This window comes from Rhyacophila brunnea, unplaced genomic scaffold, assembly GCF_057557595.1.
Source record: "Rhyacophila brunnea isolate RB1 unplaced genomic scaffold, BYU_Rbru_1.0 scaffold_7, whole genome shotgun sequence".
NCBI lineage: Eukaryota > Metazoa > Arthropoda > Insecta > Trichoptera > Rhyacophilidae > Rhyacophila > Rhyacophila brunnea.
In genome coordinates, this window is record NW_028233339.1 from 20862396 (window position 1) to 20887362 (window position 24967).

General features: G+C 33.7%; 1 protein-coding gene across 6 annotated transcripts in view; it reads left to right on the forward strand.

The window, feature by feature from the left end:
* mrj (DnaJ heat shock protein family (Hsp40) member B6 mrj) overlaps window positions 1–24967 on the forward strand; it is a 246181-nt gene that overhangs the window by 12317 nt on the left and 208897 nt on the right. For 2 of the 6 annotated variants that reach the window (XM_085957793.1, XM_085957788.1), the window contains exon 1: window positions 3745–4197. The exons of 3 other annotated variants lie outside the window; for them this stretch is intronic. The gene's annotated coding sequence lies outside the window, so the exon portion shown is untranslated. Of the gene's footprint in view, window positions 1–3744; window positions 4198–24967 lie in introns of those variants that run through there. One more of the 6 variants, XM_085957790.1, reaches the window with a different exon arrangement.

Here is a 24967-nt window from a genome sequence, read left to right on the forward strand (position 1 = left end):
GAAAATTCGATAAAACTCGTCACATTGTTGAATATTTAATGACGTAATACCTAGTATTAGTAGCAATTATTTAGCTTCCTTTAAATTTAAATGATTAAACCTTTGGCGTAGAATTGACAAATAAAATTGTGTGAAAAATAAAATGTCTGCAAAATTTTAGTCTGCCTAAAGTTTAGTATGCCAGAATCATTATATTATAAAACTTTGTAATTCTTCTCGTACTGTCGTAATAAATAGATACCTAAATACAGACGAAAGTGGCGGAAAAATGAACTCTACCTGCATTGTAATAAGGGTGAATTTCGGGGGTCAATCCACTGCCGGATGAAAGCCTCTCACAGCTCCTTTCACTCTTCTAGTTTTCTTCGCTGCCACGTACATTCGCCGAATTTTATGAGGTCGTCTATCCAGCAGATTTTAGGGTGTTCTTGTGGAAGTTTTAGTGTCCTTCGAGTACATGACGTGTATGCCGGCATTTGTCCAGCGGTTGTCCATTCGCCATTTCATCTACATAGCGATTGCGTGCTCTTGCCTGCTTCCTTTTCCATTGGTTTCTTTTGTCGTCTTGCCCCGTTATGCCCAACGTAATTTGTGATTTTTGGATTTCTTTTACATTAGTTTCACATGCATAAACGAGCATTGGCATATATTTAAAATAAAAGAAAACAATTAATTTTATTTAAAGATAATTGTTATATATATGTATATGTTATGAACTACATTGCAATACGCGAGATTCTTACAGATTTTATCAGATATCTATAACTTATTCTGACAACCATTTTCTGTTTGATATTCTCTATCTATCGCATGGTGTATCCTGTAACTATATCAATGGGTTTAGCCTTTATTACCACGTTTTTATTAGCTCGTATTCTTGTTTGTCCAGTACAATTTTTTTCTTGTTTGTCCAATACAAATCTTGCAATCGATTTTTCCGACTAAATCGACATTTGAAACTTTTAGAACAGATCAGAACACGATGACAATGCATTCTTTTAGTTAATTCTGTTTTGTATGGAAAGTTATTTCGGAAAAAAAATCGTAAAAACTAAAACACTATTATTGGTTGCTAAGGGGGTCCTAGAAACTAAATTATTAATATATACGTGCGTTACTATGGAAATCAATATGAAATGTAAAAATGACATTTCAGTATTCTATATGTATTCAGTATTTCTATCAAGTACAAAAAAAGTATTTATTAATATATAGAATTGTCAAGTTTATATGATTCAACAGAAAATTAATTGTCAAGTTTATATGATTCAACAGAAAATTTAAAAACGTGGTGTATAAAAAGTTCTTTTTATCTTGTAATTATTTTTGTTTTAGGAATTATCTAAGAATTTCAGTGAAACACGAACGCTGTAATAATAAAAACAAAATACAAAAATAACTCCATCGTTTATTTGATTTTATCTCACCTCTTCACAACCAAGCTGTAGCATCTCAAAAATGCTATGCAATGTGATTTTCTGATAATATATTAAAAATATTTGTAAAATCTTGGGTAGGTACAGCATGAAAAGTATTACCATATTAGAACTTACTTTCATTTATAATTCAAAATAACAGACAGTGCTGCATGTTCGTAATATTGTTCGATATGAAAATAGTAGGTACCTACATACTTATATTTAATTTAAGTTCACGAGAACATGAAAATTTATATCAGCAATATAGTTATACAGGTAATTATATAAACTGCTAAGTATTTGGATCACGTGTATTCCTAAGTTGTGGGTATCTCTGAAACTTAAGCCTTGTCTAAAGCAATGTTTTTTTTAACCTTTTTACATCCGCGGACCACAAAAAAGTCAAAAAATGTTTTGCTGACCATCAACATTGGAATAAAATAATAAATATTTATATTTCCATTATTTTTGAAACAATTGTCGAAATATAATACAACCCCACTTCAAATGTTGGGTTTTTAGGTATTTTTGAACTGCAGATTTTTTTGCGGACCACCGGTTAAGAAACTATGGTCTAAAAGCAAGAAGAAGAGAAAATGTGAGATGCAATTAAAAATTGGTACTGAAGACTGCTGCTGAGAATCTAGTGGATGACCAAACGAACCAATAATTTTATAATCAGTGAACTATAGAATCGAGGCAGATTATATTCGAGGTCATACATAAAAATTTGAAAAAACACTCACCAGATAAACGGACCATATCAAGAATGCCACGGATGTTCTACTGACACGTGCCGGTGAATTCCGAGAAGGGTGGAGCCAAGCCATGCAAAAGGCTGTCAAACATCCAACTCATTTATGTGACGATCCTCAGTCATCAAGTCTCGACGAAGAAGGAGAAGAAAGTATTCAGAAGTTACATCTGATATTTTATTATAAACGAATTTGCGTCCGATTTCTGACTGTTGGATTGAACTGTTTTTGAGGGATTCATCCCTTGGCTTAAACTATTTGTAGAGATCTAAGCAAGCACATTATTGAAGACACGGTAGCCGAGTTTTTGTGATTTTTTTACAGTTCCAACTGACGAAATGTCAGTTGCTTACGCCAATCAATATGAGAACATAACATACCTTGCGTATCTCCCCAATCCATTCAATGTAGACTTACATATCATTTGGAATTGGTGCAGTCTAATCATTTGGCGTTGGATACGCGCGATGCTACTAACGCTGACGTTTCCCAGATGCATGTCATCATGTCGCACCAGATTCAGAAGCCATCGCCTATCTGCCCATCACTATCGTCAATCCAAACACTTGCCTCTATAGATGAAGATAGACCCGCAGTGGAGGGCGCGAGTGTGTTTGAGCATAGCTACCAGAGGAGCGGAGGGAATAGCCTGCAATTTTACTAGCAGTACGGTCTTTGCAGCTATTCTATAACGGAGTTGTAACAGAAGTATTAAACCGTCTAAAAATGTTTTAATACATTTTTATCTTTCATATTTTTGTTGGGAAATACCATTAAATCCGACGATTATTATAAGTAATACAACATATTATAATATGTAATGTTTAACTTTAACTAATCAATTAGCACGCTCGATAATTTGGGTTTGAATTTCCTAGCCTCGATGATTTTACTTGAATGTTCAGAAGTAGTAAACATTGTAATATGATGAAAATATAACCGATATAGTATATTTTTTATGAGATTATTCGTATATTTATCGTGGTTTATCTAGAAATTACTATACTCATCTCATGTTTAACTCATAAACTAACTGCTCTCCTTCCAATTCATCACTTGGCAGAATCAAATCTCCAAATTTTTCTATATATTGTATAAAGGAAGATTTAAACTTAAACCCTAGTGTGTAGGATGACACTACATTACTCCTTAATATCGCATTGTAGATTTCCCCATTGGTCGATCCCAGTAGGCCTTTTATAGCAATATTGGGGAACATTAAGATGTGATTCGATATTCACAAACATCATGTCATCTCGAATGCCTGACGTTTACACGGGTTCTTGGTTTTTAAATCTTCGTCATGTATATTAAATTGAATACTTATTGCAAGTATTTAATCACAATTGTATTTTTCTTGATTTTATTTAATACTTAACAGTTCTATTATATACCTAGATTTGTATATCGTTATGGCACACGTAGTTTAATTTTTCTCCAAGTTGTCCAATCGAAATAGTGTCGATATTCTATGCAGTTTTGTTTTTCAATTCGGAGCTTGTTGTATATTATGGAGTATTGACAGTTCAAGGAAACTTGGCAGATAGTTGGGCGGCCCGCGCCGTCCGCTCAGTCAAGCCCAGTCGATCGCGCTCCGCTGCGCCGAACGGTTTGTCATCGCCGTATGGTTGCTTTCCCACACGCCAACAACAAAAATATCGCGGGAATAGTTGAGCCTTCACAATATCTCCACCATTATTAATTGCTGTAGTCATAACAACAACCATAGTGAACAAGAATTAATTATCATTCCAATTTCTAATTTAAGTATATAGTGTGTTGCCAGTGTTTTCCCTATTCGTGAATATTAAGAACAGTAAATCTATTTTTCAAAATTCTGTCGATTATCGTAGTTGATAATACTGAATTGGACTGATAGCATTATTAGTGTGATTGTTTAATTGACTGGAGGTGGTTCAAGAACCTTTGGAGGGAGTATATCGTCATCATCAGGTTGTCTGTAGGCACCTTGTGTTCTTGGCTGTCTCCTTTTTGGGCCGGTGACATCCCACTCAATTTAGCGGGTATGTTGCAAATATTACATCACTGCTGTTCGCCGCCTCCTTGCAAGCGACTTTTCCGCGATGTTTTTTTATTTTTTTTTAGCTAGGATTACGAATATAATGTATATACACTATGCTGAGGTTCCTGTAATAACGGTCGTTCAAACATGTTCAATTTGTGATGACATGCAACATTTGAGATGTAATCAAAATTATAAAAAACAGCAACACTGCATACCTAACCTATATTATCTATTATTTGTAGTACAATTTCTAAAGTCCCTGTAGTGTAAAACCGCCCGAAGCGACTGAATGTGACAGTTTAACATTCGTCACGATATATCAAAAGTATCAAGACAGTATGATTTCCGAAAAGGTATTTGATTCTGGGTTAAACAAACTCGAAAAATAAAGACAAACTTTAAATAAGTATAGAACATTCGAAACAAGTGAAATGAATTTTCCTGTCAGATCTGTGAACACAAATTAAATGCTCATTTATTTTGTAAAAAATTCTTCGGTATGAGAAGATGGTGTCTTAAAACACACACAATAATTCAATATTTGTTTTGTCTTATTCAACGAATAATTCACAAAATTTTAGAATGTAACATTCTTATGTTCATTTGTTATATCATTATACCTACTAGAAAAATCTTTTTGAAAAAAATACAATGCCCGGCGGGATGCGAACCCGCATCCATTGGATTCGCGCCAATGTGCGTTACCAGTGTCCCGCTGGGCGTCGTATGTAACTATGTTGTTTTGTACTTACAGAGGTGTTCTCAAATTATGTAGGTACGTACAAAATTATTTTCTTGAATCAATATAGGTTTTATTGGTATTTTTAGTTTTTGATTTTCTTCATATTTGTATTTTACACTCTGTGAATGCTGAATTTGCACTTTAACTGTCATTATTAAGTTCATTTAATTATATCTACATATAATTTAATACATTGTCATCTGTTTTCTTCGTGGCGTACGCTACTTATTAAGTAGTAGGCACCTAAATACATTCTGTTTAGATCGAAATCAAATCTATAAGTAATATTGCAATTGTTTACCAAAACATACATGTGCCAAGTGTGTTGATATCGATACCTAATCTAATCTAATAATATTTTTTTCTATTTATTCAGCTGATTTTTCATATGTGTATTAAATTCGCTTTTGATAACGAATTATAATTACTACCTATGCGAATTGCCGAGATTACTCAATTTTACAGAATTGTTTTGTCATGAATTCGGTAGCCTAATCACAGTAATTTATCAAAATTAGCATTCGAGATTAGTTTTGATGGATTGACGTGTATTGTTATTTTTAAAATATTGTAAATTTTAATAATTTGACAAATTACTGCCAGACTATGCAAACACTGTAATATATAGACTTTTTTAACGTTCTGGCCCCGTAAGCAAGAGGACAAGTTTTCTGCAAAAAAATAACAAAACAAGTTGACTAAGTAGGAGGAAATGAAATATTCGATGCGAAATTATGAATATTTCCTCGTGTTTTTCTTGCATTTATCTACCGGCTATAAATGCTGAATGTTGTATTTTTTTGTCAAATCTGTAGTAAGTACGTATTTTACCTTGAAGATTCAATTGCAATTCTGCTGCAATTGAAACATATTGGTAATCAATTCATTGTGCTTTGACCATGCACACGGAAGTATATTATTTTAATATCATATTTATACATTACTAATAAATAATATTTGGACTCGTGAATTGAATTGTTTCGGACTTTACACATAATACTGAAGTTTATAGAATATGTTATTAATGTTATTATATTATACATAATCATTAATTGACATTCGTTTACTATTTACATTACCTAAGCACTGATTGTAGGTAATCAAGATTATTTGTGTAAATATTATTGAATACAGATGTCTATAAAATTTTGCAAGAGGACTCTGAAATCTTATCTAGGTAATATGATAATTATTAAATGCCTACGTGGTCTTAAATTAATTATTGAGCCTTTCCGATTAGAAATTAAAAATACTTGCCAATATATTTATTATTTTATGTGATGAGGTTTTTTAATAAACGAACTCAATTCCTGAATAGTTTGCACTGGCGGAACTTTAACGGTTAACTATGTTTTTTTTTTAATTGGGCCATTGTTAGTAGGTAGTAAAAACGTTGCACAATGTAAAATTAGTAAGATATCTTTTTGTATTATGTAAACAAATTGGTAATAAAAAGTGCACCATTGTTTTTTAATAAGTCGTAAATGCTGAAGTGTATATTATATTCATATTTTTTTTCGCCACGCCCATTTTACAGTTTAGTATGACGTCTTATTGACATGACAACTCCGCAGCATGTAGAGCGCCGTAATAGCGTATATATATTGGTTGTCGTAACAAGAGAATAATGGTCCAGGGAGATACGACCACTGTGACTAAATCCTTGGGGTTGACCCATGGCCGAGTAATAGGTATACAGGCCGTGACACTGAATACGATGGTATGAATGTCAGATTTTCGATTGCATATTTCGTTTAAATTATTTCAATATGCAACAATCATATTGCATTCGAAGTATAAGAAATAACTAGCACTACGATCGATTAATAGTTTAGTGTCATGGCCTGAATAGTGGACATTGGGTTAAAGTTAAGCCATTTAACATATTAACATAATATACAAATTAATTTATCTATAGTTGAATACAGTGAAGCTTGGTTATTTAATTAAAATACCCATACTTCGAAAGCTGCTGTCGTAGGTAATTCGAATTATTAATATTTTTTACTTAACGACAATTATTTATGTACCATTTTGTATAATATTTTGACTAGTAGTATGACACTTAGCATCTCATTTACTGTCAAAATTGAAAGATTCAAGCTTACCTACCGAATGAAGAGATTTAGCTTGTAAAAATAATGCGTTGTAACGTTTTGTTATGTTGATAAAAATTATAATAATTATGTAGTCCCTCTTTAAAATAACCATTTTTATCTTAACTAAACGACGTTATGTCAAAATTCGAGAAGCTTAATATTGTCACTAAGAATAATGATTTATGAAATAATGGCAACACAGGAAAGCGTAATATTCTTATGAATGAGATGTCTCTGTGGTTACCGTTAAGTTTATTACGATCTTTTGTTTTTTGACCTGTCCGTCGGACTCCAATTTATTTCACATCACCTGTCCTAAAGCTGTGACATCTGTTTTTACAAAATGGCACGTCCAGCACGCAACGTCACCTGAGCACGCGGGAATAAAATCATTAGCCAGCAAAAAACATTTCGTCGGTCAGCTTTGAAGGTAGGCAGGGCCTGTGAATCGAATTTATTGTACCAGAAAAAATGCGTTTTCTACGAAAACTGATCTTTTGAACAGTTATTGAAAATAGTAAACATAAAACACGAATATAGTTCTCAATGAGAAGGTGTCGAGAATACCGAAATGCGATTAATTTAAGAGTATATTATATTTTAAAGAGTAACCCCAGCGCCATCTTTGGACCTAACCCCCATCGATGACAATTGAACATTGAAGACCACATTAAAGTTTTGGATTATCTATTCCATTTGAGACATCATTTACTGATTTAAAAAAAAAAAACAATGAAGCGGAATAGGTACAAAACTTAAATCAATTAAAATTTAAATTCAAATTCCGCCAACTACCCTCTGTCGATATTATTGGTCCTTTTAACATTTGTTATTATTGTATATTCGTAAACGCACCTATTGAATCAATCAGAAACTTTTCATTAAGTATTTATTTAGTCTTGTGTGGGGTTAGATAAGGTTATGAATATTTCCGGAGTACTTGTTATGGTAGCTACCTTACTTCGAAGTATTGTCTGTCCTATCGATGTTTTTAATTATTTATTCGTAGAAAATTAAAACCAAATCGCATGTTTTATGAAATATTGTTGTCTTTAATGGAATTGGTTTCCTTTTCTCCAATTAAAATCCTTTATTATTTAATTATATCTAATTAAAAACGATACATTTTTTTAAAAGTCGCGGTAAAGATACCCTAGTGTTGTCAAATTTACATTCGAAACACGCGTTGCACAGTATTAGTCGAAGGGTTATTCTATTCATTCCTGATGTCAGAATGTTCACGCATGCCACTTGTTTACTCGTCGGAACAGGCAATGACCCGATAGGTGCTTGCTATGCGATGAAAACTCATTTCCATATTTCGCGTTTGGATTATTAGGTAATTTTTAACCGTGGAAAACCACATTGAGCGGTCGGCCTTGCAGCTTGTAGAGCACGGTTCTCTGCTCTGACTGCGTGAAACCCAAAGAAGACTGACAGAATTTCAAACATACCATTATACAAGGCACGTGGATAAAAAATATGTGTGCTAATACCGTTTTAGTATGATGATGACAAAAATAATCATACCGTTAGCCGCATGACTCGCTTGTCGACTTTGTCGTTAAGATGTTCTTTTGCTGTCTATATATCTGGAAAATTTCACACGCGGAAAGTTAGCAAATTTATAAAAAAAGTATTACTTACACTTTGCGCACATCATAAAACAATAATGATATTCTATGACCGGGGTGGGTTTAAAAGCACATGAGTCATGAAATTGCATTTTTCGTTTTAGTATCGATTCAATAACTCAATAATTTTTTTTACATTTGTGTAGGAACATACCTATAAGCACAAGAGTCAAAAGTTGTTTGGAAAATGTTATATGTATTTCAAAATATAAGCTTATTCACTATTAAACTTACATCTGAAAAGAACAGTGCAAAAATTCAGAAACCAGATTTGTGATTATTTAAAATAAATATATTTATTGGAATATTGTAATACTGGATAACTAACTATATATTGATTACTGGATGACAATTAATTGGTTTCATTCTTTCCAATTTCTGGTGTCTACAATATTTTTGTGTTCACAAAAACGTCTCTACTGTAAAAATCACTCTTTAAAACACCCCGGCCACAGAATTATATTAACCACTTTGTTCATCAAAATTGCATTAACTATTTTGGATTGGAGTGTTTACTTTAGTATTTTGAATGATATGCAGAGTCTACAGCCAATTTAATAGGTATACGACTGCTGATTTTTATTATCTTTTGTCTTGTCTCTAGGTTAGGCATACGACACATGAAGTATTCATCCCATGTTGATAGTTGTGTTGTTTTCCCCAGAGTTATCGAGGTTTTCAAAATTATTCTATCACTTGTTATGTCAACCTGCAATTGTCTACGTAGTTATATCTTGCGTGTATATTTAAAAATGGAGCATCTCTTTTATGTACCTACTTATTATTTGATTGTATTTTTATGTCTCGGCTGGAAACACCCCAAATGTTGCCTGTGATAAACGAACGGTGAATATTCGAAAACAAAGTTAAGCTGCAAGGTTCTTTTTATATAGGTACAAGTTTAAACTTTTGGGACTTTCTGACGGTTATATTATGTAAATTGTACGTATGTGGCGAGCAACGAGTCCGGTGGGACTAAGCATTGTCAGCAAAATCCGCGACATACGAGACGTTTAATGTACATTTTCACAGGCCGTCAGCGGTATCAATTTTTGTCGTTTACGCGATGAAAAACGTTGTTTCTACAAGACAAGTATTCATACCTCGCTGTCGTCATCCCCCATCATCATCCATTAACTCACACGCTTTAACCCAAACGTATTTATCACAGTTTACCGTGAGCTGTCTTACCAGAAAGTGATAGTCGTATAGTGTTGAGACAACATCTTTAGGTGAACTGTGATACGGCCAAATGCATTCGTAAAAAAACCCGGACCCTTTTTGACGAAGCGAACTTCCTAGTAGCTTTATGAAAAACTGCCACTGGAGGTGCTTTCGTAAAATTGCAATACCTAGGTACAATGAATAATTGTATTATTAATTCATGATATAATACGAAAGGCTAATACTGTGCTGGATCGAAAACGTAAATATATACGGTCGAACTTGGTTATTACAAAATTAATATTTGTTTGTTTGTGTGTTTGTTTGTTTGTTCGTATTGAATGCACTGCCATACCGTTCATCCGATTGCGATAAAACTTTGTTAACTTATTGCTTGCACTTCCGTGAAGAGTATAGGCTATATCTTATATATAAAAATGAATGTCTGTCTGTCTGTATGCCTGTTTGTCTGTCTGTCTTTCTGTCTGTCCCCTATGCGTTCCTATACCATTCATCCGATTGCGATGAAATTTTGGTAAGTGGTTGTATGCACACCTGCAAAGGTTTCTGAATTAGAAAAATCATCATCTTCTTCATCTTCATCATTCTATTTTCTTTTATTCGTATGGTTCCTATACCATTCATCCGATTGCGACGAAACTTTCGTCAGTTATTGTACACACACCCGCAAACGTTTCTAAATTAGGAAAACCATCTTCTTCTACTTCTTCTTCATTATATCTTCTTTTATTCGTATGGTTCCTGTACCATTCATCCGATTGCGATGAAACCTTCGTCAGTTGTTGTGGTAACACCCGCAATGGTCTCTGAATAAGTACAACCATCTTCTTCTTCTTTATCATTCTATCTTCTTTTATTTGTATGGTCCCTATACCATTCATCCGATTGCAATAAAACTTTCGTTAGTGGTTGTGCCAACACCTGCGAAGGTTTCTGAATTAGTACAACCATCTTCTTCTTCTTCTTCACACACCCGCAAAGGTTTCTAAATTAGGAAAACCATCTTCTTCTACTTCTTCTTCATTATATCTTCTTTTATTCGTATGTTTCCTATACCATTCATCCGATTGCGATGAAACCTTCGTCAGTTGTTGTGGTAACACCCGCAAAGGTTTCTGAATAAGTACAACCATCTTCTTCTTCTTCTTCTTCATCATTATATCTTCTTTTATTTGTATGGTCCCTATACCATTCATCCGATTGCGATGAAACTGTCGTTAGTGGTTGTGCCAACACCTGCGAAGGTTTCTGAATTAGTACAACCATCTTCTTCTTCTTCATTATATCTTATGGTTCCTATACTTTATACTTTATACATTATTCTTTATACTTTATACATTATTCGTATGGTTCCTATACCATTCATTCGATTGCGATGAAACTTTCGTCAGTTGTTGTGGTAACACCCGCAAAGGTTTTTGAATAAGTACAACCATCTTCTTCTTCTTTATCATTATATCTTCTTTTATTTGTATGGTCCCTATACCATTCATTCGATTGCGATGAAACTTTCGTTAGTGGTTGTGCCAACACCTGCGAAGGTTTCTGAATTAGTACAACCATCTTCTTCTTCTTCTTCATTATATCTTCTTTTATTCGATTGCGATGAAACTTTCGTTAGTGGTTGTGCCAACACCTGCGAAGGTTTCTGAATTAGTACAACCATCTTCTTCTTCTTCTTCATTATATCTTCTTTTATTCGTATGGTTCCTACACTAATCATCCGATTGCGATGAAACCTTCGTCAGTTGTTGTGGTAACACCCGCAAAGGTTTCTGAATTAGTACAACCATCTTCTTCTTTTATTTTATATTCTTCTATTCGTATGCGTTTCTATTCCATTCATCCGATTTCAATAAAACTTTCGTCAATAATTGTGCCAAAACCCGCAAAGGTTTCTGAATTAGAATAATCATCTCCTTCTTCTTCTATTTTATCTTCTTCTATTCGCAATGAAAATTTGGTGAGTTATCGTGCGCATGCCCACGAAGATTTCTGAATTAGAAAATCATCTTCTTCTATTCGTATGCGTTCCTATAACATTCATCCGATTGCGATGAAACTTTTGTCAGTTGTTGTGCGCATACCTGCGAAGGTTTCTAAATTAGTATTATATAAAATACAACGTTTATTGTTTGTTTGATCCATGCAATTTTGATTTTTTTTTACTACATATTAATAAAATTAATAACGTTGGCATATTTTGGATTCGATTTTAATTTAGTGGTCTATAACACAGATTAAGATAAATATAACCACGAAGCGACCCTGTGCGAAGCCGGGTACTTCAGCTAGTAGTAAATAATATTGAAGAGGGTACGTTAGTTTCGACCTTTGCTTTGTTTTACCAACTATCATCATGCCGGCATTTTACTATTGTTGTTTTTAATTATTAATGATGCTGCCGGAGTTGCTTGCTGAATATCGTTTTTTTGCTTGTCTATGGTTCATCAATCAATATTTTACAACAGCCATAAATAAAATAAATAGTATTGCAAACGAGTTTAATTTTGTGCAAACCTAAATTTGCTAGTCGGCTAGCGTGAGTGATGGATTACAAATAATGCGAAACGTAAAAAAATACTGAGATTATCTTGATTAAGCAGTAAATCTTCTTTATCAGCATATTTTTAACATATCAAAAATGGTATGATGATAAAAATTAAACCCAATCTTCTCACGTCGAAAGATCCTTTTTTAATGGCAGGTATGCACTTTTAATAAATATTATATTATACATAGGCAACATTTTTTTACCTTTAGGGGGAATGTAATGCTACTAGGGGTGTCTTGTGATAAAATTATGAATTATTTAATACAATTGACTGAAAATTAACGTTAAAATTATTTAAAGAAATATGGTTTTTTTTAAATAATTTTTTGCTTTATTTAAAAAAATGTGTTTAACTTGACATCCTTCCGCTTTTAAGAAATGATCAAACTATTTTACAATGATAAAAATATAAAAAAAATGTCATAAGATGCAGTCCTTTTAGATTTTTTAATTGTAAGTTCATCTTTGAATTAGTCACTTGACTAGATACTTAGTACATGTACCTAGTAGCTGCTACCATCGTAGGATTTCACTTGTCTTAATTGTTAAATTTCACCGCCAGTGTTGTTATTCTGTTTCTCTGTTCCCTTTTCGTTATAATAAAACGTAGGTGCGTTTACATTTTTATCACTGGTATCATTACCGGTTATCGCTTGCTAAATGTCGCTAAATTCCAATATAAATGCAATGTTTTTTTAAAGCGTCGGTCTCGATAACGCCCCCCTGACATTTTCTCGCCGTGGGCTTTTAGCTGGCCCAAGGTTACCTAATACATATCATAAAACGGCCTATCATAAAGTTGTGCTCTGATTTTTACGACCATATCATGGTCCATCCGTAATCTGTAGCTACCTTGCTAAATGTCAATTTAGTTGCGTATATTGACGGCTTGACACGGTAGTTGAAAATTAGTAATATGTTTCAATTTTATTCGTCTAGATTAGAATATGGTGTGTATTCCTATATTATCGACACATACATAAATTTAACATTAAATCTACCTGTTCATTTTGATACACACATTTAAAAAACAGATGATTGCGGCTCGCGGGGGGTGGTCCGCCCTCCCTGGCCCCCTCAGATTATGGTTACTTAAACCCTGACGGCTAAAATTATTAAACATGGAACATGCTTTGCCTGCTGATTCCCTGAATGCTGGTTGCCCAAATTCGAAAGAAAATTTATTTGTCAAAGTAATCGAATCCAAAGGATTCAAACAATTTTATTTTTCTGAAAACTATGTTATCACAATAATAAAACTAAATAAGTAATAATAACAGACGAACAAGTCGAACGAATAAGTCGCACAGTGTAGGCTACTGAACGTAAAATGAAAATAATCGGGACGGGCTGCGCGTCTATAGTTATTTTACGTCTATTTTTCGTAACGCTTTTGCGTCGTAGATCATGAGTAAAACATGTTCCATGTTAAAAAGCGAAACTACAACAATCAAGGGGTTGACTATTGAAGGATTTCACTTGACATATAAGTAATATGTGTTACGTCTGTTATGTGCAGTTCCCGCGGTACGATATATCTACCTATTTGTCCTTGAAAAAGGATTCAAAGATGGAACTGAATTCTATTAAATTTAATGTTATAAGTATGTATTTTAATGTTATATATTTGATGGTTCGCGATGTTTGATAACTGTAAGTTGGATTTTTTAGTTAGAATGGTTGCTATTTCAAAAGCTTGATCGATGATTTGTACATGTTTCTACGATTTAAAATATAGCAAGTTTAATAATAGTTATTTAACAGACTCTATTAAATTATTACTTAAGCACTAGGCACAACATGTCACGGAACTGTGGCCGTTAAAAAAATAAACAAATGAAATGAAATGATGCAAGGCTGAAATCTCACAGCTGTCGTTCTATCGGATGTTCCCAATAATTTCCTACCTATCGTGATTGCATACCATTTCGGATGTTTAGTAGGTTCGTTGAATTTGTTTTTGTGTTTCTGATGATTTTTGTTAATAAACTATATCAAGAAAAACGAACAACTAATGTGTGAAACATCGTTAAAATTAATAATGATGTTTTTGTTAACACCTGTCAAAAGTTAGTCATTACTTAAATTAAAATGCACGTTGGCAGAGATTAATCTCCAGATTATGAATGTTTGGTTGTTGTTTCTTGTTTGGCTCAGGATGCGGTGCAGCGCAGGTTCAATAATCAAAAGCTGTAGCAGAGAAGGAATGTATTTAAGAAGATCAGGTACAGTTACATCGTTTTGATTACAGACTTGTGATACATGCGGTCTAGCATGTATAGACACTGTCTGAAGTAAAGTCAGAGTGATCCACCACAGGAAACTGGCCGGGTCCCATTGAGTCATATTTGGACGAGAGTCAGTTTGATTTTAGATTACCGCTCGGTATATGGCATATCCACTATCCAGGCAATACAAGAATAATGGGAATTGGCTTACCCTGTCGTAGCAGTTTGAAGCAATGTTCCCTCTGATGTTTTAGGCTGTAAAATCAAGGGACTCAAAGTGTGCTGACTGTCGTCAAATATTGAATGCACGTTATGTTTGCGTAACAAAATTTAATGTGTAATATCGAACTAATGAAAATAACATATTCTTCAACATCTGTTTAAGTTTATCTCATATTTTCCACATTCGAGATCTGTACTATATTATACCACATCCAATAGCGTAAGACAGTTCCCATTAATTTTGTATTCCCTGGTTATCTTACGATATTGTCATCATCTCGGGGTATGTATATTGCAGTTGTTGACAGTTAAATGCTGGTTCTAGCTGATTTTCGTAGAGCGCCCACAGTGCAGGGCGCGGGATCGAGTGAAATGATGAGTGTGTATTTTGTTTGTACCGTGTATATTCTACGTTTTTACGTAATGTACACCTGACTTCATTGAACTACCTTTTAATTTGTTTGATTCACGCGTGCGTGCACCGCAGCCTAGCGTGCGCGATGTGGCGGAACGAAACTGGCACGATTGTATTAATCGTAATTATACAGATTTACTTATATGTGCCAGAGTAATCAAGCCTCTTTACTGCTTCAAGATCCGTAATATTAAACGAAAAAAACGTGAATATTGTTTTTAATAATATACTTGGCTACTTGTGAGAGATTTCGAATGGATGGCATTTGTGTCGAAAGAATACGCGTGATTTTTAAATGAGCCCGTTTGTCACGATAAGGTTTAAATCTGTTTTAAATGCGACCCACTTTTCTGGTTGGAATCGTAAAACACGATACGCCTTGGGACTTGATCCGATTGCAGTTTTCCGAGAAGAAAAACATGGCAGGTCTTGCAAAAAATAATTGCAACGTTTCACTATTATGATAGCTTATTTGTCAGTTTTCTATTGCAGTAAATTAATAACACGTGTATTGTAAAGATAATAATATTATGATTCGGTTTGTCACAATAAAATACAAGTTTAATATTATTAAAATCGTTCGCGTAAGCGTAAATTGTTCAACCGATATATGCTACCAGGTATATGTTACACCATAGATGTATTGTTACACAGTCGATACGCGGAAAGACCAAAAAAAAAGGAACGATTGGTCCTAATTCTTTCTATTCTTTCGACCATGTCCGATCCTAATAGGATCATATGGTCCTTTACAGAGTAGAGGTTTGTATTAACAGATTTTGTTTTTTTTTTACGAGAAATGGATGTCAGCCACTTGCTCAACCTATTAGGTCCATACCCTGACAGACATAAATTGAAAAACAATATGTGTGCTTGCCAGACCCAGGATACGAACCAGGGACCCACGGCGTTATAGTCCAACGCTTAAGCCGCGCGGCCACCGTGGTCCTAATTATGGACTTAATATTATTTTCACTCCAATTGTCCCATTGATAACTACAACTTGTATATTTTTAAAATGAAGGTGTGTGCGTTTATTGTGCTGCGTTCGGGGAACTCGGAAATATTGGGAACTGAAATACCTACGGGTGTGGAGAAGCAGGAAACGGATATCGAGTGAGGAAGAATACGGGATAAACTTAAACACGTGTCAAGAATACGTCATACGTCGAATACTGACAACTGGTCTCGGTTATGCACTGATGCTCATTTTAATATTGGTGTATTGAATGTTGCAACACACACTATTGAACGTCTATAATGCGTGGTTCATTTTCGTAGGACACTCACACATTCAAAACCCTGCGTCAAAATATACTGTATTGGGATATAACCTATTCTATATAGCTATCTATATAGCCTAATTCTATTTATTGATCTGTTCTGTGGCTGCGTTATAGACAGATTAATTAAGACAAATATATAAACGTGGTAGGTATATCACGTTTAATACCATCACCATATAATATTTGGTAACATTTGTATCGTGTATTTATTAAGTCTAAGTCTGCCATCTAATGTGCGAAGTAGTTTTACAAATGCTGCATAAGTATGTCAATAAAATATATTTTTTGCCGCATTATCTTTAACACGAAAGACGCGTGCCTGGTGTGGTAATCTTTCAGAATTGGTCATTTTCCCCCCTTTTATTGGTGTAATCAATTCCAGCGGATGAACTATGCATACCATGTACCCGATGTAATAAATCCCGCGTAGGTATAAACCACGCCGCGGATAAACGAGTACAAAAACCTTGTTACCACGTAGGGTTACTTTTATGTCATTCGACAAGTTTAATAATAATATTATCATGGAATTACGCGCAGGTAAGCCTTCTTGATAAGTAATCAGATTTTTTTGCCTCCAGAACATTAAAAAAATAATTAATTCCTAGTAGGTATGTATTGTAATTCCAACGAAGATATTGTATCATAATATATTTTTTTTTAATTTCAATAAACATATATTTTTCTAACATAACGTGCGCTTAAAATTAACGATACTTTATTTCTCAGTTCGCGTCCACGTTTTGGCTTGTGGGCACATAAATACAGACACGTCTTCCATATACGGCGGACACTTATTCATCAGAGGTCTATTGGTACGTTTACATTTGACACTAATATCGTCATATTTATGTATGACACCATATTCACTTAAGTGTAAACAGTAAGTATATTTGTATCTGCCACTTATTTTGCGTGTGTCGACTCTCACCTACCACTTATTCAATCTACTTATATACGCAAATGTAAACACCGCGTTTTCGACAAGTTCGAACTTGGAGCGATATATCACCGAAGTTGGACCACCGTCTACTTTTATGTCAAGTACCTGACACAATATTCGTTGTTTGACAGATACCTAGTGAATTGCATATGTATATTTCTAAAACAACGGACAATCAATAATCATAGGTACACCATGAATGTATGCCCAACGTTTACGTTAATAAATGTACTGTAGCGATCTGTCAAAAATCATAGACAATGAGAAATAAATCGGATGTGCCGTGTTCTATGGATTTTGTTCGAAAATAAAATATCGCTTGTTCTCGGCACATACGATTAATTCTGATGCACTCTGTGAAGAAAAAATGCGCTTCAAATGGTATTACCTAATTCATTTTGGCCCACACCTGCACTCGTATTAGGTACGATAATATTATATTGAATATGCAATGACGATCAAGTGCTAGATATCGCAATGTTACTGTTAATCGTTCTTCTACGCATTTCTGAATTGTGTGTCTTGTTTTTTGGCAAAAGGTCAAATCTTGCAAACTAAAGTTCACAAATTGAGTTGGATCTTCGATTTTAAACTCTGACATTAAACGGAAGGCACCTAGTTCTTCTCGTCGCTGAATCCATTCCCGCACCCATCTAGACCATTTTTCCTCCTTTTTGTTGCCAAAAGACTTAAAATAATAACACTCGCTGCTTTCTTTTTTAACATTCCCATATTGACAACTGACATAACGTTTTTGAGAAGTATACAAAATAAGTGTCCGAATAAATTACAATATCATATGTAAACACCGCATATATTTATTCCAATGTTGCCATTGAATAAAGTGTCGAGACTTTATTTCAACGAGAAGTATACCAGAATTTTATGTCAGATCCATGCAGGTGTAAACAGTAAATGAAATTTTATGTCCGACACATAAAATAAGTATAACGGTATAAGTGTCAGATGTAAACGTACCATATGTCGTGCCGGCAACAAACTGGAAGGCTGTGTCACCAGGATACCATGAGACTCGCGCCATCAGTCACGTCATGCAAGCTCTTCCGGTCTATTCGGAAGACATTTTTGTTTACAGAACAGTTTATTTTTATTAGAACCGGGAAGATACTAGTATCTATTCATCTAAATTTGGAAGTGTGAAGTCAGGGTCACATTAATGTCATTATATTATTATTTAATAATTTAATATACATACTATATTTAAATCAGTGAGTTGTAATCCATCATTGCAATCGTGTTGTTTACAAGCATGTTAACTTCCTTATAGAGTTGACCAAGTTTGGAATCTAATCTAAATAATAATTACAGGTAGACCATACTACAACACCTTAATACTAAATTGGGATTGAGTCGTGAATACCGGAACGTGATGCAGATTTCTTCATGGATTTTAATTCTTCGTTTTGCCCACCGTGGTTCAGAGGTTAGGACCCTCCACTCTTGTTTCATGGATCGCGGAAGCGAATCAATATATCATACGCTAAGTACATACAAGACTATTTTTTGTTACCGTTTAAAATTATAAAATAATTTAGAAATATAGATAGAGCTTTAAGTTTTCGATAAAAATCAAAGCTTCCGGAACTGGAAGTAAGCAATTTTGCACTGCAAATTGATTTATGTAAGCTTCATACTAACGTGTGTTCAGAGATTTCGACGCCTTGCGTTAAACGTTTCAACTTTACAAGTCTGTAAGTAATAAAGTTTTGTATAATGAACAATCACAATAGTACATAAGTAAGTAACCAAAGGAAGACGTCAACAGTATGTTACCTTTTTTATTTACAAGCAATACATTATTTTATGTAACAACGCAGAGCATATTTACTAATACAATTCAACAACATTAAAAACGTTCTGTAACCATTTTTAACTGTTATAATTTAAGAAGTTTATATTACTCCCTCTACATATAGTAAATAGTTAAATTTATTTAGGATACATGTTTCTCTTGAATTAAACTTTATTTAAAAAAAAAACTAATATGATAACCATTCTTTTAAGGAGGTTTTTAACAAAGATTATTTTAGAATGAGCACCTTTATATCGAATGCCTAGTGCGCAAATTTGTTCAGTGCAATATTATGAATTAAATTTACAACGAAAAGATTAAATACGTGGGTGTTTACTATGTTTTGACACTTCTTATCGAAAGGTCTTCGATAAACTTATAGAACGACAGCTATTCGTAATTATTATTGTGGGTATGTCGGCGGAATTTGTTTCATTTAAGAAAAATGCAGTGCTGATGTTATTACATTCTTTTCGAGTCCTCGCATTAATCTCTATCAGCTGTTTTACAATACTCCATAATTTGTTTTGACGTTGCGTGATCAAATATCTTTGTTTTTTTAAATAGTTTTAATTCAATTTTGCTTAGTTTCTATACTCGCTATATTGTTGATAGCAACGTTTAATTGAAATACCAGGATTACTTTTGTTACTTCACGGTACATTAATTATATACTAAAGCCAATTAATTGTATCTATTCTGTAATTTTACATTTAAAATGTATTAAATTCCATAATAATTAGTTTTCTGTGTTTATTTGCGTTTAGAAATTTAAAAAAATACTTAAGATAAGCACTCTTCTTCAAGTGTTATTAAACGTAAATGAATAATAATAACTCTTTGAATGTTTTATATAAAAAAATCGAGAATAATTCTCATTATTCTCAAGAAGTGTTGTCAACTGTCATTCACAAAAATATTTCGAATAGGGTGAGAAAATAAGTTATCTGGTGGAAAAAATGGGTAAAAAAATAATAAATATGGCAAGAAACACGCCGCATCCAAGTGTTACTTTATTAAACTCATCTTTACAAAAAAATATTCAATATAATATTCTTGGCCTAACTTTCTTTCGGAAAAATATTTGTTATATCAGCGTTTTGCACAGTGTTGCCAATTGTTATATAAGTATGTATAATATGTGAAGATTCTTACTATGATTTTACATTTGAATAATTTTGTTAGAAAATGTAATTTAGAATCGGGAAATTTTCCAAGTGACAGCTCGAAAAAGAGTACCTATCTATTTCTCTAAGGTGAAATGAACATGTGCTTGCTAAGGTTAAGGTGCAAGATGTATCGTGTAGTAAATAAATACATATTCACAAATTCTCAGACAGAGAATACTCGCAATGCACGATCACATTTATCATACTATAGGTACCTAACTGACATAAAGCATCCGTACATTGCAAGATTTGCCGCCAGTTTTGTGTTAATTTAAAATAATGTATAGCTAGTCTTGATAATAATTATCAGATGTTATCTGTTAGGAAGAACTAATATTATCTTAATTAAATAGTAGGTATACTTTGCACCAGTGCTATGGCTTATATCATGATTGCGTGGATTCTAGGAAATCCAGTTTGGCTGTCCATTACGTCGATTTCTCCGATTTTATTAGTTTTGAATATCAAAATGTTGTTAGTCATAAAATCTCTGATGATCGTGTAAATTTCTGATTCACACATGATTTTATAATAATTATTGTAACTGCTCATTGGTCACGTGGTTGCTGTTTTCATACGAATAGTAGTCGACACTAGCTGTGTTCTTGAATTGTATTTTGTTTTTGGGTTGTCATTGTGTGTTACTCCTCCTCTTTCGCTCTCGTTGCAGAGCACATCAATGTGTGTGCGTCGGTGCCGTTCTAAGCGCGTCGAAAAGTGTCAAGTTTAGCTGACATTCGTAAAAATGCAACAGTTACTGTATTATAGGTCTCTCAGCCAGAGTTGGTGCGAACACAGATACGAAAGATTGCGTATATTGGTACATTTCTGAGGCAACGGGCATCGCACAACGTTTACGTGAAACAGTCGTTTGTCTTGCTTACGCCTACTTATTGCGCTTATAGCGAAAAGAGGACAACATGCGTATACGTTGATGTCAATTTAAAAATTTGAAACAAACATGTTAAGAGTTTCGGTATATTTTCTTCTTTCACCAAGTGTCGAAAGTACCTAGGCTTTTTTCCAGTCTAGTCTTGGTCTCGAAGTCAAATTTGTAACCTACATCCACGGAGTGTTGGGAAATCGTTGATATTCTGTAAAGTCTTAACCGTTTTTAATATTTGTTGTACCCGAGGTTTGGCCAATATACTTTTTTCGACGTCCACGACAGTTTATTTTAAAGTTCAATTTTGTAGTTGGAGTTTGGTAACTATATCTTTGGTGATCAGATCTTACCCTTTAAATCGTAGACATTTCAAATTCTTCATAAACATTTCGCATTCTGACCACCTCGTGTAACTATTTATGCATCGTGAAGTGCTCACAGGTGATCACTTCGCGGCGACGATGACTAATAAATTCATATACCTGACGTTTCAACCGGTCGTGGCGGTCTCTAGCACCAAAACAAAGACACTTCTGAAGCACTTGTGTAGGTTATCCACACTTGCATGGCAACTCGTTACATTCAACAATAATAGATTCCCGCGCGATAAATTATAAAGCACACAAATATGTACCTATGGTTAAATAAATAAAGATAAATTGATGCCAATAAAGCACAATCCTCTAAACGAGGTGTTTAGTTGCATTTCTAAAAAAACAATCCTCAAAATCTAACAAAAAGTAGATAGTAGATATTCTTCTATAATCTATAACTAATCCACCCTAGTATGTTGCCATCTTAATGGTGATACTAAAACCTTTATTCCTATTAAAATAATACAAATAAATGTCGCGATACGCCTCGTTTTATTTTGTTTATATTTTTTTATTTTTTGCATTTTGGGTTGGCCGGTTATTAACATATTGCATATTAGTACCTAGTTCTAATTTGAAAATATAATACGATGGAAAAATGAAGCTAACGTTAAAAAAAACTTAAAACCGACAACCACGTGCGCTGGAAACACGAAATCTTTGTTATAAGTTATAACGAATATAAAAATGTGGACTTTGTCACTTGACTGATTGTTTTTATCAGAGAACACACAGAAATAAGAAGTGGGTTACGACTTATGACAGTGAGGATGTAAGAAGGTACCTATATTCCCTGAGTGTGGAGAAATATGGTTAAACGCATTTTAACGAATGTGTTATTTTCAATAGGTACGTCTGTGTCAAAAATATTATGCATTACAGATTGTCACTTGCATTGTCACTATATTGTTAATATTTAAGAACACTCAGCGGGCTCTATTTCTTGCGTTTTATGACCTAAAAATCATTGAGTAATAAAACAAAACTGGTTTCGAAGCCTTATATCGTATATTATATTATCTATCTTATTAATCTGTACTGTAGTTTTTATAGATATAAAGAAGCCACAGATGACAATTCGTTGCGTAGGAAAATTTAATAGGTAAGTAATTATTTCCACTATCGAGTATTACCTATTTAAATAATTTACTAATAAAATTATGTATTATTCACTATAAATACATACCTACTCCTACTAGTCTTTGTAACTTCTCAGTTGCAAAAAACTGTGACAAAGACTTCCAGCAAACGGTACCCCGCTAACAAGAAACGTTTATGGTGTAACTAAAAATAGCAATGAACGAGGTGTTCGGCTTCTATTGCACGAAAAATCCTCGTTTCGTCATGATTATGATTTCGTCGTGGGATTTTTACAATATTATCTCTCGCGGGTGACGTAAACTAAATGAACGACAAACGGTCATTAATTTTGCTAAATTGTTTCTTTTTTTTTCATTAGCGCTGAATTATTGCATTCTTATCTTGCGATCGCAATCATTTTTATTGCGTTCACTAATTGAGTCGTTTACAGCAAAGCCGCATTTCTTCAAAATGATAAGATTTAAAATTCTGAATTTTGTTTCGTCCCGCTGATATAGTTTTTCAGTTAAGGTGTATGGTGTATCTCTTAGTGTAGGGTTAGTCCGGACTCTGGAAATAAACAACTACATAGGGCTGAGGATACCATACACATAAGGTGTATTTAATACATTTATTTTTACAACGGCTCATAGGAGAAGAGTATTTATCTGCGTCAATATACCTATACTTAGGCTTACCATAATTATTATGAAACTCTAAACAGGGACAGGAATGGGGATAGGTATATGGCAAAGAAACAAATGTAACCATCAAAAATTGTTTTATTATTAAAAGTAAGTATGTACAAAAGAAGAATGCAGAAGGTCTTCTGCTGCAGCAGAAATTTAATTTATTTATTGTACAGTCATACTTCTCGTTGAAATGAACTTTTTTCGCACCTTCTCCGCCGTCTCATCACATATTCGGTCAATCGTGACAATTTATTATTGACGATCATTCATACGCGGAATAGCCGGGACCAATGTATGAAATCGAGACAATCACAGTCAAACCGGGACTTATGGTAAGCCTACCTATATGTACGTATTGCCTCATGATATTTCCATTAACAGCAGGAATCGATCCTCTGCTGAATGAAAGCTTCCCCATAGCTCGTTTCATACGCTTCGGTCCTTAACTTTTCACCATCATTATTTTCAACTAAACGTAATCAGTTCGCTGATCCACCAGCTTTTAGGGCTGTCTAAATTTTCTGTAAGTAGTGTGACACTGTTTGACACCATTTTTTCAGTGGTAATTCACATAATTTATTCACGTTTTGATTGTATGGAAAGAAATCGCGTCTATGTGCGTGATCGGGAAAGCAATTTTGTTGATTTTTCCGATTTCGAATTTAGTTGGGTTCGCGTCGAATGTTTCCTTGTTGGACTTTACAGTAATATTTTTGATTAAAGAATTTTGTTGATTTGATATCATCGGAATAATATGTTAAATCGTCACTTTTCTGGAACGCGTGAAATAATATTATTAATTATCAGCAAGATAAATTACGTTTAAATTGCCAATTCTACATTAATTTGAATTGGTCCAAGATGTTATCGTTGTAATCAATAACAATATTCTTATCAGTCTAAATATTCATATAGTAACTAAATATGTTTGATAAAATCTTCAAAAAGTACGGGTACAATAATTTAATACGATGATTTATGATTTTTTGACAGGAACACATTCTGAATGTAATGGTATTTTTTAATTTTGACTTCTTAACCTTTCCGATTCTTTGAATGTGTTTGTTGAATCATTCATTATATACTCGTTCATAGATGCCCATATGAAAATATTCACGACTTTTTATTGTTGAGGCTGTAAAAAACAACCATATTTTCAGACACATCAATTATTTTGTCTAGTCCTAAAACTTAGTTTTCGTTGATAGTAGGCATCTTGTATGTATGCATTAATAAAATATACAATAAATTATTTTGATATACCTAATCGAGTATAATTTTATATAAATCGTCACCATAGTGGCCACGCGCACACCTATAACCACGTTTCAATGCGATAAGTCGCAATGACTCGAAATCTTACAATTTTTTTAGCTGTACCTAAGTCAGATGTCCATTTCTAGAATTGATAGAATCTCAGTCTGGGTATGGGGAATATGTGCGGGG